The following is a 12,209-nucleotide window of genomic DNA, read 5'->3' as shown; positions in this document are numbered from 1 at the left end:
CCTTGACATTGAGAATTAGGGCTACACATACACACACACACACACACACACACACACATAGGTATATATGTATGGATGTATGTACGTATGTATGTATGTATGTATTGCATGCATTCAAGTCTTATATGTGAAATTTTCATTAATAGAATGTAACCGTTTTCTATTGAATATGTAATGTTTTATCAAATTTCTTCTTGTGGCATCCTTTTGCTAGTAAAAATTTGAGAAAAACGTAAACCCTTAGGTTGAATTTACATGATAGTAACATTTGGTATTCAGTGGCACACCTTTAAAAAAACCACATAAATTGTTATAAAATGCCATTAGTATGTCGATTCCTCCCCATGAAGCAAGGTGCACAACACCCACAGAAGTGAAAGTCTAGAGTAAGCGCATAAAATGAATAGGGACAAACAAAAAATGAGTATTGAGTAGAAATGGTTTGTTTTGTAGATTTGTTGTGCAGCTTCTACCCAATGGATTTATGAGTGCTCCCATTCAGCATTTGTCACAGGAATGATGAACCCAAAGCATGCCACCACACAATGTGGCTATGTTCTTCTGATAGTCCACTTAGCATCATGAATTGTCTGCATGCCCTATATGCCATAAAGTCTCTTCATTTTGATTAATAGAACCCATTCCACAACATTTGATCACTAATGAGATCCTAGAACTTTATGTCTGAACTATTTTATTTGAGCTTGAATGCACAAGTAGAAATTATGAGAAGCTGTCTCCAAAAAATGACATGCACATGGACACTCAATGAAACATCATCCTTTGATGTGTTGGCCACAGTGAAAGCACAACCATTGCTGACCCAAGCTACCACCAAGTCTCATGCATTTCACCAAGTCAAGACCCAAACCTAAACCAATAGTGCATATGGAGAAGACATGAGATGGCCATGAAAAGGAGCATTTGTAAAAATGTTTCATGGAGCATTTGTAAAAATGAATATCTACATTGACATTTCAAATCCAACAATGAATGAAGCCCACAATCCACTCCATCTATTGACTCTGTGTCAACGTGGACTTAAGTAGCACAGAATGTGTCTATAGAGTAGAGGCAAAGTGCCACTTGTACTTGCATAAGGCTAGGAATAATCTCTCTTAGATGCCGCAGACCGCCATCGTTGGCAGTTCTGGAGGCATTGGGTTGGTCCCAATGATGGGTTGCCTACAGCCTACAAACATGTCATCACGGATATGGAGGAAGGTTGGGGGGGTAACCCCCCATAGCTCTAATCAAAGAAGCAGTCGACATGTCCCTCTACCGACCGGTTATGAACGGTGACATGCATGCAAGAAGGAATGATGTCGAACACCATTCACTACCACTCAAGGCATGCAATGCCCAACCAATAGCCATCTTTGGCTTTTTGGCTACTCATTCTCTCCCGCCACCCAAGCTCCTGCCAAAGAACAAACTCCCGCCACCCTTGCGAGACCTGGCGATGCCATCGGCTTCTTCTTCCTCCGCCTCCACATTCATCCTCCACTAGCCTCCAGTCCCGTTGCAAAGGTTTGAGACCTCTCTTTTGCATTGGTGTTCTCCTTTGTTTGCATTGGCGTTCTCCTTTGCTTGAACATGCTGCCAAGGTGTACGATGCCTTTGCATTCTCCTCTTGTTGCATTTTGTAACCTTTTGTGTGTGCATGTCCTTGATGTTCCCTGCTTTCTATCTGCAAGTTCGAAGCTATGAGGAGCTCCACCCCTTCCTACCCATCCTTCCAAGACCTCAACAAAGACTACGGGTCTTGTGAGGAAGAGGAAGAGTTCGTTCCAAGCACTCAGGGTGACACTGATGCCAACATGTCATCCGGCCAGGTTGAATCCTCTCAGCCTTTTCATGGCAATGCATTAAGCTTACATGGAGCTGCTGTGGGTGTCCTTCCATCCATGGCCGCCCTAGTTGCCTCCCTCTCCTTCCCACAATCACCTTTTCCTCCTCCTCCTTCTTCTATCAACCCCCGCATTCATCCTCATCCCAATCCTACTAGGATACAGAGTGCCACCCCCCCTCTCTTCCCTTCCACTCCTCTCGCAGCTCCTTTTCTCTCCCCTTCATCATGTATTCTCACCCTCACATAGGTCCTTTGCAAGCCTTTGGCGGGACACCCCTCCTCAAACTTTACATCCCTCAGTGCCCTTTGGTGGCACTCCTTCTCATCCCCCTCCATCGATGAAAGGCACTCCCAACCCCATCATTATATCTTCTGATGACTCTGGTCAAAGCTTCCCACCATCAGTGAACCCAAAAGCGACTCCACTGTGCATGAATTGGCGACTTCTGATGTCTTGGTATTGATTGAGAAGAAGAAAGAAGTAGGCATGGCTATGCGTGAGGGTGGCATCTATGCAAGGATGAAATATCGATGGCATTACATCTCAAAGCTGTGCAAAGCGCAGGGTGTGCACATCCTAAGACCCAATGCAAATTGAAATGGGAGAGGATGAATGGTCTACAAGCACAACATTCCATCTAGGCATTCGAGCTATTGGAATATGACGAGTGAGGAGAGGAGGGCTGCTTGCCTTCCCGTCAATGATATGAAGGAGGAGGTGTATGAGAAGTTGGTTAACTTCTTTGGAGGGGACTATGATGTGGATCCAAGGCCAATTCTTTTCCAATCCACTAGAGAAAGTAGTCTTGTGGACATCGGTGAATGTTTGCACCTGTTATGCAATGCATTTCTTTGAAATTTGCTCATTTCCTCATTGCTCATCTACTGTTTGGTTTTGCAGATGATGCTATGCCTGGGACTTTGACAGATAGTGAGACCCGGTCCAGCCATGATGCAAATGAGCAGGTTGGCTCAGTAGGAGTGCATCGCAAGAAGGCGAAATGGGTGATGGGAAATCTCAAAGAGTTGGTTGACTCAAGTAGAAACAAGGTGGACATGCTGAAGCAATGTGAGACAACCCGAAGCACAAGGTTTATTGATGCGGAGATAGGCAAGGAGAAGAGGGAGGCAACACATCTCGAGTGGCAAGAGGCCATGGAAAAGAATCAATTGGAGGTTCAACGTGAGCACCCAGGCTGTGGATCTAGAACTGAAACAACAACTTCAATACCCCAATGAGCGCATACCTTGTAACTATTATGTGCTAGGTGTTCTGGTTGATTGATTAGTGTGCATATTACCTTCCTTTCCATCTGAAGATTCTTCCCTTGCATGGAGGTGCTGATAGGTCGAGATATGTAGGTCTCCCCATGGATACATTTACTGCTGCAAAGGCTGCAAAGTCTTGGTCCTCAGCAAAGGGAAGGTGGACAAAGCAATAGCCCTCACTAAACAACTCCAAGCATCACTGGACCAGATCATCCATGAGGACAACAAAGCCCTCCTAGGTTTTGTGGAATCATCTCCAAATATCATGAGAAACCTATTCCTCAATTTCAATTTGACCCCCCCGGCCAAATCCAGTTTTTGCAAAGATTATGGGCTTGAAATGCTTCATCCCAACATAGTTTCTGTGATATGGAAGGGTTATCTCAAGTCAACCAAGAAAAGATCTTTTTGGAGCCCATTCCACATGGACACCTAGCTATTTCTCATGGATCTAATACAGTCCACCAAGAGTATCAAATCAAAAGCAAAGCAAGCAGCCTAGAATTTTGATATCCCAATTGTATATAGCCATGCGTTGGCCAGTTTTCTCGACATGGCTATAGGTTTACAGCTGGCAAATGCCCATCCCCAATTGGGGTCTTCGGCAGATGCAAAAGTAGGATTAGTGAAACTGAAAAGAGAACCCCCAAATATGTCACATTAGGGGAGAATTGGGGTCTCAAAAGGGCCTCATAAGGAATGGATTAGGGAATGCTTAATGGGCTAATGCAAGGGGCTTGGAGGGTCCCAAAGAGGCCTAACCAGCCCAACCTAGGTGGGTTAAGCCCACATTTGAGCCCACCTCTCCCCCCGTCAATGAGGGGAGGGGGCCACTTTTTGAAATTTGAATTTCAATTTTTGAATCTCCCTCCCTCCCTCTCTCTCTCTCTCTCCCTCCCTCCCTCTCCCTCCCTCCCTCCCTCCCTCCCTCCCTCCCTCCTCCTCCTCCCTCTCCCTCTCCCTCTCCCTCCCTCCCCCTCCCTCCTCCTCTCCCCTCCTCCGTCTTGCTCCTCCTCCTCCTTCCTCCCTCTCCCCTCCTCCTCCTTCTGGCTCCTCCTCCTCCCTCCTTCCTCTCCCCTCCTTCTCCAACTGCCTAGGATCCCTCTCCTCTGATCCTCCCTCTTGTAGAATCTCTCCCCTCCTCCTCCCTCTTGTAGCATCTCTCCCCTCCGCCTCCCTTCTACAGCAGCTCCTTCCGTCCCTTCTACACCTGTCACCCTACTCTTCTCCTCCTCTTCCTCTTGCCCTCATCTACTTCTCCTCCTCCCTCTTCCTTGCTACTCTCTCCCTCTCACTGCTCCCATCTTTGCTAGCTCTCCCCTACATTTTAGCCTGCATCACTGATACCTCTCTTTGAGTACTCATGGCACCATTCGAGGACATATCCAACAAGTACCATGTGAACCTACGACTAGAGGCAGAATATGCAAGCACACGCTCTTTGGGATATAGTGGAACTCCTCAAAGTGTGCTCCACAGTCTTCGATTGCAAGGGAAGAAGCATCTTGACCTTTGGCTGGATGGAAACTTGTATCCTTTAGACCCGGCCACCCAAAAGAGTCCTCCCTTTCATACAGTGCATGATGTTGTTCGTTTGTTGGCAAGGGAGATGCTGAATTGCTTGGTTATTGCAATCGATTGAACCATTCTCAGACATTGGCTATGCAAGCAAGCGAGGTGCAAAGAGCCCAAGCAAAAGAATTGCACATTTGGGAAATATTACTATTGTGGCAATGCATAATAGTATGCAGGATCTCCAATTGCAAAACAAAGAACTCAGTGACAAAGCACATGCACTGGTGGACTTGGAGTGACATGAATTGGAAGAATCGATCCAAAAGCTTGCTGAAAGCAAACAAGGTTTGGAAAGGTCTATCTATGGCCAAGTTCAACATGCTGTGGAGAAGGAATGAGAGAAGTCGATAGAACGAGTACAAAAGTTGAAGTGAACACCTTTGGGACTGAAGGAGAGGAAAAGACAATTGCAATCTATGGATGCATTGTCAACCAATAGTGGTGCCCAAAAGAGGAGAATACGGGCTGCAAGGTTAGTTCCCCAAATTTTCAATGAAATTTCTTACCCCAAAATATTTGTGGTGTTGCATTCTTTCCACTAAGACTCATTTGTACTCTACTTTAGGAATTTCATGGAGGATGTGATGGGAACAATGGAAATGGATGATAGTGATCCTTCATATGTTCTAAGAAGTTTAATAAAGCCAAGTGATGTCATGGAAGTGTTGAAGGACCCTAGACAAAAAGGGCTATGTAAACAAGTTGCTAGAGAGGTAATGAAGGATTTCAAGGGCCTCGTCCAAGCAAAGGAGGTGCTTGGAGCTTGTGATGCTACTAAGTCGTGAAGCTTACAACTCTGTTTTTAAAATTTTCAAGTTTGCTATGGAGGAAAAGTATAAGATATCTACAATGCCATTGCCAACACGATGGTCTGTAAGGCTTGCACGTCAAGAAACAAACCAATGTGCTAGAGAAAAGCTTGGAGGATACCATTGTGTAAGTGGCACAATGACTTGGAAGAGAAAAGAAATCTGGCATCCAAACGTTTGAGATGAATGCTTTCAATAATGTTTACGTGGATGTAGAGAATTTGCAAAGAGCCATGGTCAAATTCTATGGGATGAGAGAAGAAGGTAAGAGAAATTCCCTCTTCACATTCAACTTTATTTCTTCTTATTTCTATATCCTTACTAAATTTCTCTTTCATTGTATAATGCATTGAAGATGGCCATAGCCTGATGCCATCCTTAGAGTAATGTACTTGGCATTATACCAATATATATTTCTCTGTTTCAAAGTAGAGGACTTCTCTCCAGCATGCATTTGCCTTCCTAAATCCTCATGAATGGCGGTAAACTTACCTAAGAAGCACTCGACTAGTTCCCACTCCTCAAAGTTTGAAGGAAATACATCTGCTATGCACAAGTGCTATTTCAAAATACCATTTCAAACTGACTCATTACACTGGTTCTATTTCAAAATACAATTTCAAGCTGACTCATTTCACTTCAAAATCTTACACAAAATGTAGACTTACAATGCGATGGTATTGTCGATTGATTGCTTGATGAAGGAAGGCGCATGTCCTTCCCCATGTAGATGTGTTGCACCTTTGCAAGCAATCCTTTCTTCCCAAGCTTGAACTTCATGATGCGGCCCTTCCATTCATGCAAAAGATCACCTCTTTTGCTCTTGGGAAGCTTATGTGGACCCTTGGCAGATCCTCTCATACTATCCAATCATTCAAGCTATAGGTGCAAGGCACCCATTCACCCAGTGCATTTTTGCTCCTATGGGACACAGAGTACATGTATGGTCTTCTCACCATGCTTTTACAGAGGTCACAATAGCAATAGTGGACTAGAAAGTGCAGCTTGGAGGGAGAGAGTAGCTTCGATAGAAGGAGAGAGAGGGAGAAGGTATAGAGGGTGCAACTAAAGGTTAAGAGAAGCTCCAAGAGGTGCTGTAGCTAGGAATGGAGGGAGAAAGAGTAGAGGGGGATGAGCAGCTGCTCCAGGAGGTGTTGTAGCTAGGAATGGAGGGAGAAAGAGCAGAGGGGGACGAGCAGCCACGAGGCAGCCACTACAGGAGGTACTGTAGCTACGAATGGAGGAAAAAAGAGCAGAGGGGGATGAGCAGCTGCTGCTGTAGGAGGTGCTGTAGCTAGGAATGGAGAGAGAATGAGCAGCTGCTACAGGAGGTGCTGGAGAGGGAGAAACACAATGGACCAGAGCAAGAGGGGGCAGAGAAGATGCCAAATGACTTCCCACGTTTGAAAAATGGAGGGAGAATGGAGCTAGACCAGAGAAGAGGAGGGGGTAGGCCTGTAACAAGCTGACAGGGGGGAAAATTTCACCCAGAAGGGCCCACCACCTCTTGAATGACTTGTAGGTTTGTTTGGGGGAGGTGCATATGAGAGAAGGGTCAAGCATGGGTTGAGGGGGGGGGATGGTTTGAGTGGTCCCTGGTGTAAGAGGAGTAGCCAATAGGGGCTGTTTACAGGTCTGCCCACCCTCCACCTCAACATGGCATTGCCCCACAAAAAGGAGCACTCCCATTGGTACACCTCAAATACCTCACTAATCCCTTGAAATTAGGAAACACTGATTGGGGGCCCTTTGGAGACCCCAATTCTCCCCTAATGATGACATTTTCAATGTGGGTAGACCCTATATAAAATGCAGATGCAACGAAGAAAGAATGGACTGTAAAGTCCAACCACTCTAGTTCGACCACGCCATTTAGTTCATTATTAACAACTTGGTTACTTTCTTCCCTGCAGACCACTGAAAGCAACCTTTAATTCATTCCTACTATTTATGAAGACCCCTAATATGATATTGTTTGGAAGAGCCTCCATTACATTCATGTATATGAGGGAGCTGATGCTTACAGTAGTCCGAAATTTGGAGAGGAGCCCTTCCATGCCATTGCTTCCACAGCCATCCCCAGGAACTTGTTCATATACGGGGAGAAAATTGTAAGAGGTCATGATACTAGCAACCATAGAGCAACCAGCTCTTCAAAACGGGACAGATTCCAATCACAAGGGGGAATGAGCTACGGAAGAGCCAGGAATGCACAGCCAGTCCAATCATGCACCCCGAGGCAGATTGAATGGTAGAACAGTGCTGAGAGCTCAATCCACTTGGACACAGGAGATTCTCAGGTAAGGCCCTCAAAAATTATGAGAGGTGAAAAACAATGTCCTTTATGCAAGATACAAATGTAAAGCTACCGGTGAGACACCTCCTCTATGATGAGAAAGACTGATGTTTGCAAGTACGCAACCTTCCCCCAAAGACTTTTGTCCACCTCCCTCATGGGGAAATCACTTTAATCACTCACCGCTTGAAGGATAATAAAGGATTCATAACACTGGAATTCGATAATCCCCTTCTTGACTATTTTTCTATAAAGAAACTGCTTTCTAGATTCTATTTGGATTACAATTTAACATTGGCTAGTACATTTATCATGGAAGCGTCTATTAGCTAGTCCTTTAAAGACAAATTGGGAGCCAAGCTAATGAAACCAGGGCTATACTTCATGGATAAAGGGAACACATCATGCCATTGCCTTGAACTCAACATGACCAGGTTTATCAACAGAAAATGGAACCATGTAGTAACACTAGGCACAGCCATTATCAAAAACAAAAAACTTCGCAATGAGGTGCATAAAGTTCTAAACCATATCCCAAGGGAGAAAGCACAAGTGGAGGGCACGTTGCATACACTAATGCAAGCCTAGTTCCAGGGGATAGAATTAGCTAATAAATAAGAAATGGACCACCTATGGGGCCTAACAAAACCCTTTGAAACATTTGCAAAGAATTTCTTGGAACACTTGATAGCCACTAAACCCCATATCACAGGGGATCCCTTAACCTTCTCTTACTCTCATGAGATACAAAAGGAGGTAGACCGCATTACATCCAATATTTTGGTTACCTCCATGGATAAATCAGCATCTACATTGGCATTCATATGCATGGAGCTTGCCTTCTCCCTAGCATATGAGAGGCTACACAACCCGGACTTTGTTCGGGTTGAGCATGGGAGCTATCTTGACCGACTGGTCAAGAACATCTTGTCCTTTAATACTTGTCCACTTATTGCGCCCATGCATGTATCTTCTCAGAGATAGCCGTGTTTATATCATCATCACTACAGGCATGCGTGGAACCCCTTATGGTTGCTAGTGCAAACCTACAAGAAGCAATCACGGATGACTTAGGAGTCCCCTCTAAAGCCTTATGGATAGTCAAATCAATCTATGACACGAAGATAAACCTGCCAGACTCCATAACGTGTGTATTCACAGCCGATATTGGCAAGTGCTTTGAGAACACCCCCCTACAAGGGGAAACTGGCCTTATACAAGTAATGGAGCAGATGACTTCATTGGCCTTCTCATGTTCAGAGAAAGACTTCATTGTCCCTCGAAGATGAAAGACAGCAAAATGGCGTGAAAAAAGACCACCATGCACCCCCGCAGCATCAAAACAAGAGCTGATTGAGATGAACACGTGGCTCCTTTGCAATATGCACCTATCCTTGGGAGAGGAATCCTGTAGATAGGTTTCTGGCATCCCCATGGGGTTTGCTTGCTCCCCGCTTTCATGCAACCTCTACCTTTTTTGGTTTGAATACAATTTCACCATGAGACTTTGGCACCTGAAACAAGAAGAAGCCCTGAAAAGCTTCAAATACGCAACAAGGTACATGGATGATATCCTCTTGGTTAATGTACCAAACCCGAAATGCTTCCTTGACCCAACAGAGGAGAGGGACCTCGGGAACTTCTACTGGATCTACCCTCTGGATTTCCTTGAGATCAAGGAGACCACGAAAAAGTACTCTCCTAACATATGGAATGAACCCCGGGGATCAAAGGCTTCATTCCTAAACATGGCCATTACCATTGTACATCCAAAAAATGGGATAGAAGTTACAAGCAAATTTGGTAAGCTCGAGGAGCTTGACTACAAGGTGTGCTAATACATCTGGCATAATGGGAACAGACCCAAGTCCTTTGCGGAAAAAGTTATCTTATCACAGGTAATGCCCATACTCTACATGGAGAATGGGAATTTTAATGCCTTTATACACATTGAGAAGCTGATGAAGAAATTTTAGGGGAATGGGTTCAATTGGAGAAGGAGTCTGGCGCTAATACTCGAGTTCCTAAAGAACGACTTCTCGGGGAGTTCCCTTAACATTCAAGCGATAACCCAATGGATGGGTAAGCACCTCCTACCCCCGATACCCCATAGAAAATGCAAGATTTGAAACCTCATGTGGGGCAGCGGTCCATCCCAGTCCATGGGGATGGGTGGACAGTTGCCCACACATGGACTGTGGATCCTAGACCGCTGCAGGATTGTAGCTTGGTGGGACACACACACACACACTTGCCTCCTAGGAGGGAAGGGACCAGACCCCTTCGATAAAACTAGGGGATTTTTTACAGGAAAACGGGGGAATATTAAAAACCCCCTTCGGATGAACCCCTTCGAGAGGCCAAAACGGCACGAAATGACCCCCAAGAGGACCCAAGGTTTTAAACAAGAGGACCCTAAACCCTCTATACACTCTAGCTTACCCTCGGTAACGGGATTATGTGTATAGCTCTTAAAAATATGCATCAATCAAAGATTACATGGAAAAGAAAGGAACCCCAAGATGGGTGAAAGAGATGATCATATGATCTAATGCGTTATAAGGGATGGGTATATCCTAAGATATGGAGGACCTAATACCTAAGGGACCTAGGGACCCATACCCTTATACCCAAATGACGGGATATATTCTCATGAAAATGCCTTGAGATAAAGGATTTTTACAATAAAAAAAGATAATAACCTAGAATAGAATATAGGGGTCATTTACACCGCTACCCAAGAACCCACTACCACGGAATGAAAGTACCCAACTGGAGATATATATATATATACATATGTATATATATAGAAAGAACAAACCCCATGAGAAAATATGAAAAAAGACAAGGTTGCTGGAGAAGATCTGAGGAGACACCGCAGCATGAAAATCACCCTGATTCCTCGACTGCAGCACCAGAGATACAAGGACCCTAGGGACTGGACGACAGCTCGTGGAGTTTGAAGCAAAGTAAAGCCCCTGACAAGGTTTGAGGGACACCGTTCTCCATGCCACAGCTTACCAATGGGTAGCTAAAAATATGGAGGGCACACAGGTTAGACACCTCTATACTCCCCTCATGCTAGAACGCCAGTTGATCTGGGAACGTAATATGTCTCTGCTAAGACCCGTGCTGAACATCTTGAGCAGAGCACGATGAGGGACTGCGAACACACGACAAATGTGCCTAGCTATCCCTCACGCCCCGATGCATGCCCTTCTCCCAACCCCGAAAAACCGAACGGTCTGAGTGCTCGTAAGAGCACAGGGAAGACTAGTGGCAAACTCGAAACGGGAACACAGGGGAGAATGCAGCAAGGCAAGATAGCTTCACATACATGGATATGGAGGCGCAAGAGCTCACGCTAGCCAGCCCCGAGGCACATCTAGGAACCATGAACATTACAGCCAGTTTAATAAAGCAGTGAGCATTGTCTCATCTATTTTTTAGTCTGTAGCACGTATAGCAAAGTCTCTAAGCGCGTGATAGCAAGCTGTGCTAACTCCACATAGCATTTTACTAACCTCGTAGAGCGGAGTGCTCAAGAGAGCACAGTGATGGTATGAGCAATAGTTCTTTGGAACCGGGCCCCCTAATAGAACCACGACAAAGCCCTCATAATGAGATCCGGCTTGCATACGTCTTTTGCTCGTAAACGATAGTAGAAGACCTCACCTATCTATAAGCGATGTTCAACTATCTGTAGAGCGGTGGTTCAAAAATGACAGCCATAATAGTGATACTATCATAACTCTAAACAGAGAGTAGTTTTTACGGTTACATGGCCTCACTGGGTCATCATAAGTGGTGAGCGCATGTCACAATATACACGTATAACGCAGGATAACATGAATAGACGGATATCCCAGGTAGCATACACTCTTGGATGCTCCGGCTCGGGTAAAGACCGTCAAGCCCTCTGGGCTCGCAATGCCCACTCACAAGAAAAGAGCGTGCATGAACTAGAGAAGCAAAGACTACGAAAGCTCTGTCAGTACATTTCCTTTTTCCCCTCGCACCCGAATGATTCAAGTAACGCTGAGTATAACCACGCCAGCTGCCTTGTTAGAAAGTTGGATACCGATCAATTCCGCTCGGATCTGGAACTGAAACAAGAACTTCAACACCCCGATGAGCGCATACCTTGTAACTATTCTATGCTAGGTGTTCTGGTTAATTGATTAGCGTGCATATTACCTTCCTTTCCATCTGAAGATTCTTCCCTTGCATGGAGGTGCTGATAGGTCAAGATACGTAGGTCTCCCCATGAATACGGTTACTGCAAAGGCTTATAGAGCACACTACCATACGGATTCTTCCCGTACTTGCTGTTGTTTAGTTACGAATGGTTTGACTCCTTCACATAAATCAAACTGAAAGACCTATACATAATGGCAAGCTCTTACTT

The sequence above is a fragment of the Dipteris shenzhenensis genome, chromosome 14 (genome assembly GCF_047967505.1).
Source record: "Dipteris shenzhenensis isolate YYH24624 ecotype China chromosome 14, Dip_SZ_1.0, whole genome shotgun sequence".
Lineage (NCBI taxonomy): Eukaryota > Viridiplantae > Streptophyta > Polypodiopsida > Gleicheniales > Dipteridaceae > Dipteris > Dipteris shenzhenensis.
Note: the sequence above shows the minus strand (reverse complement) of the source record.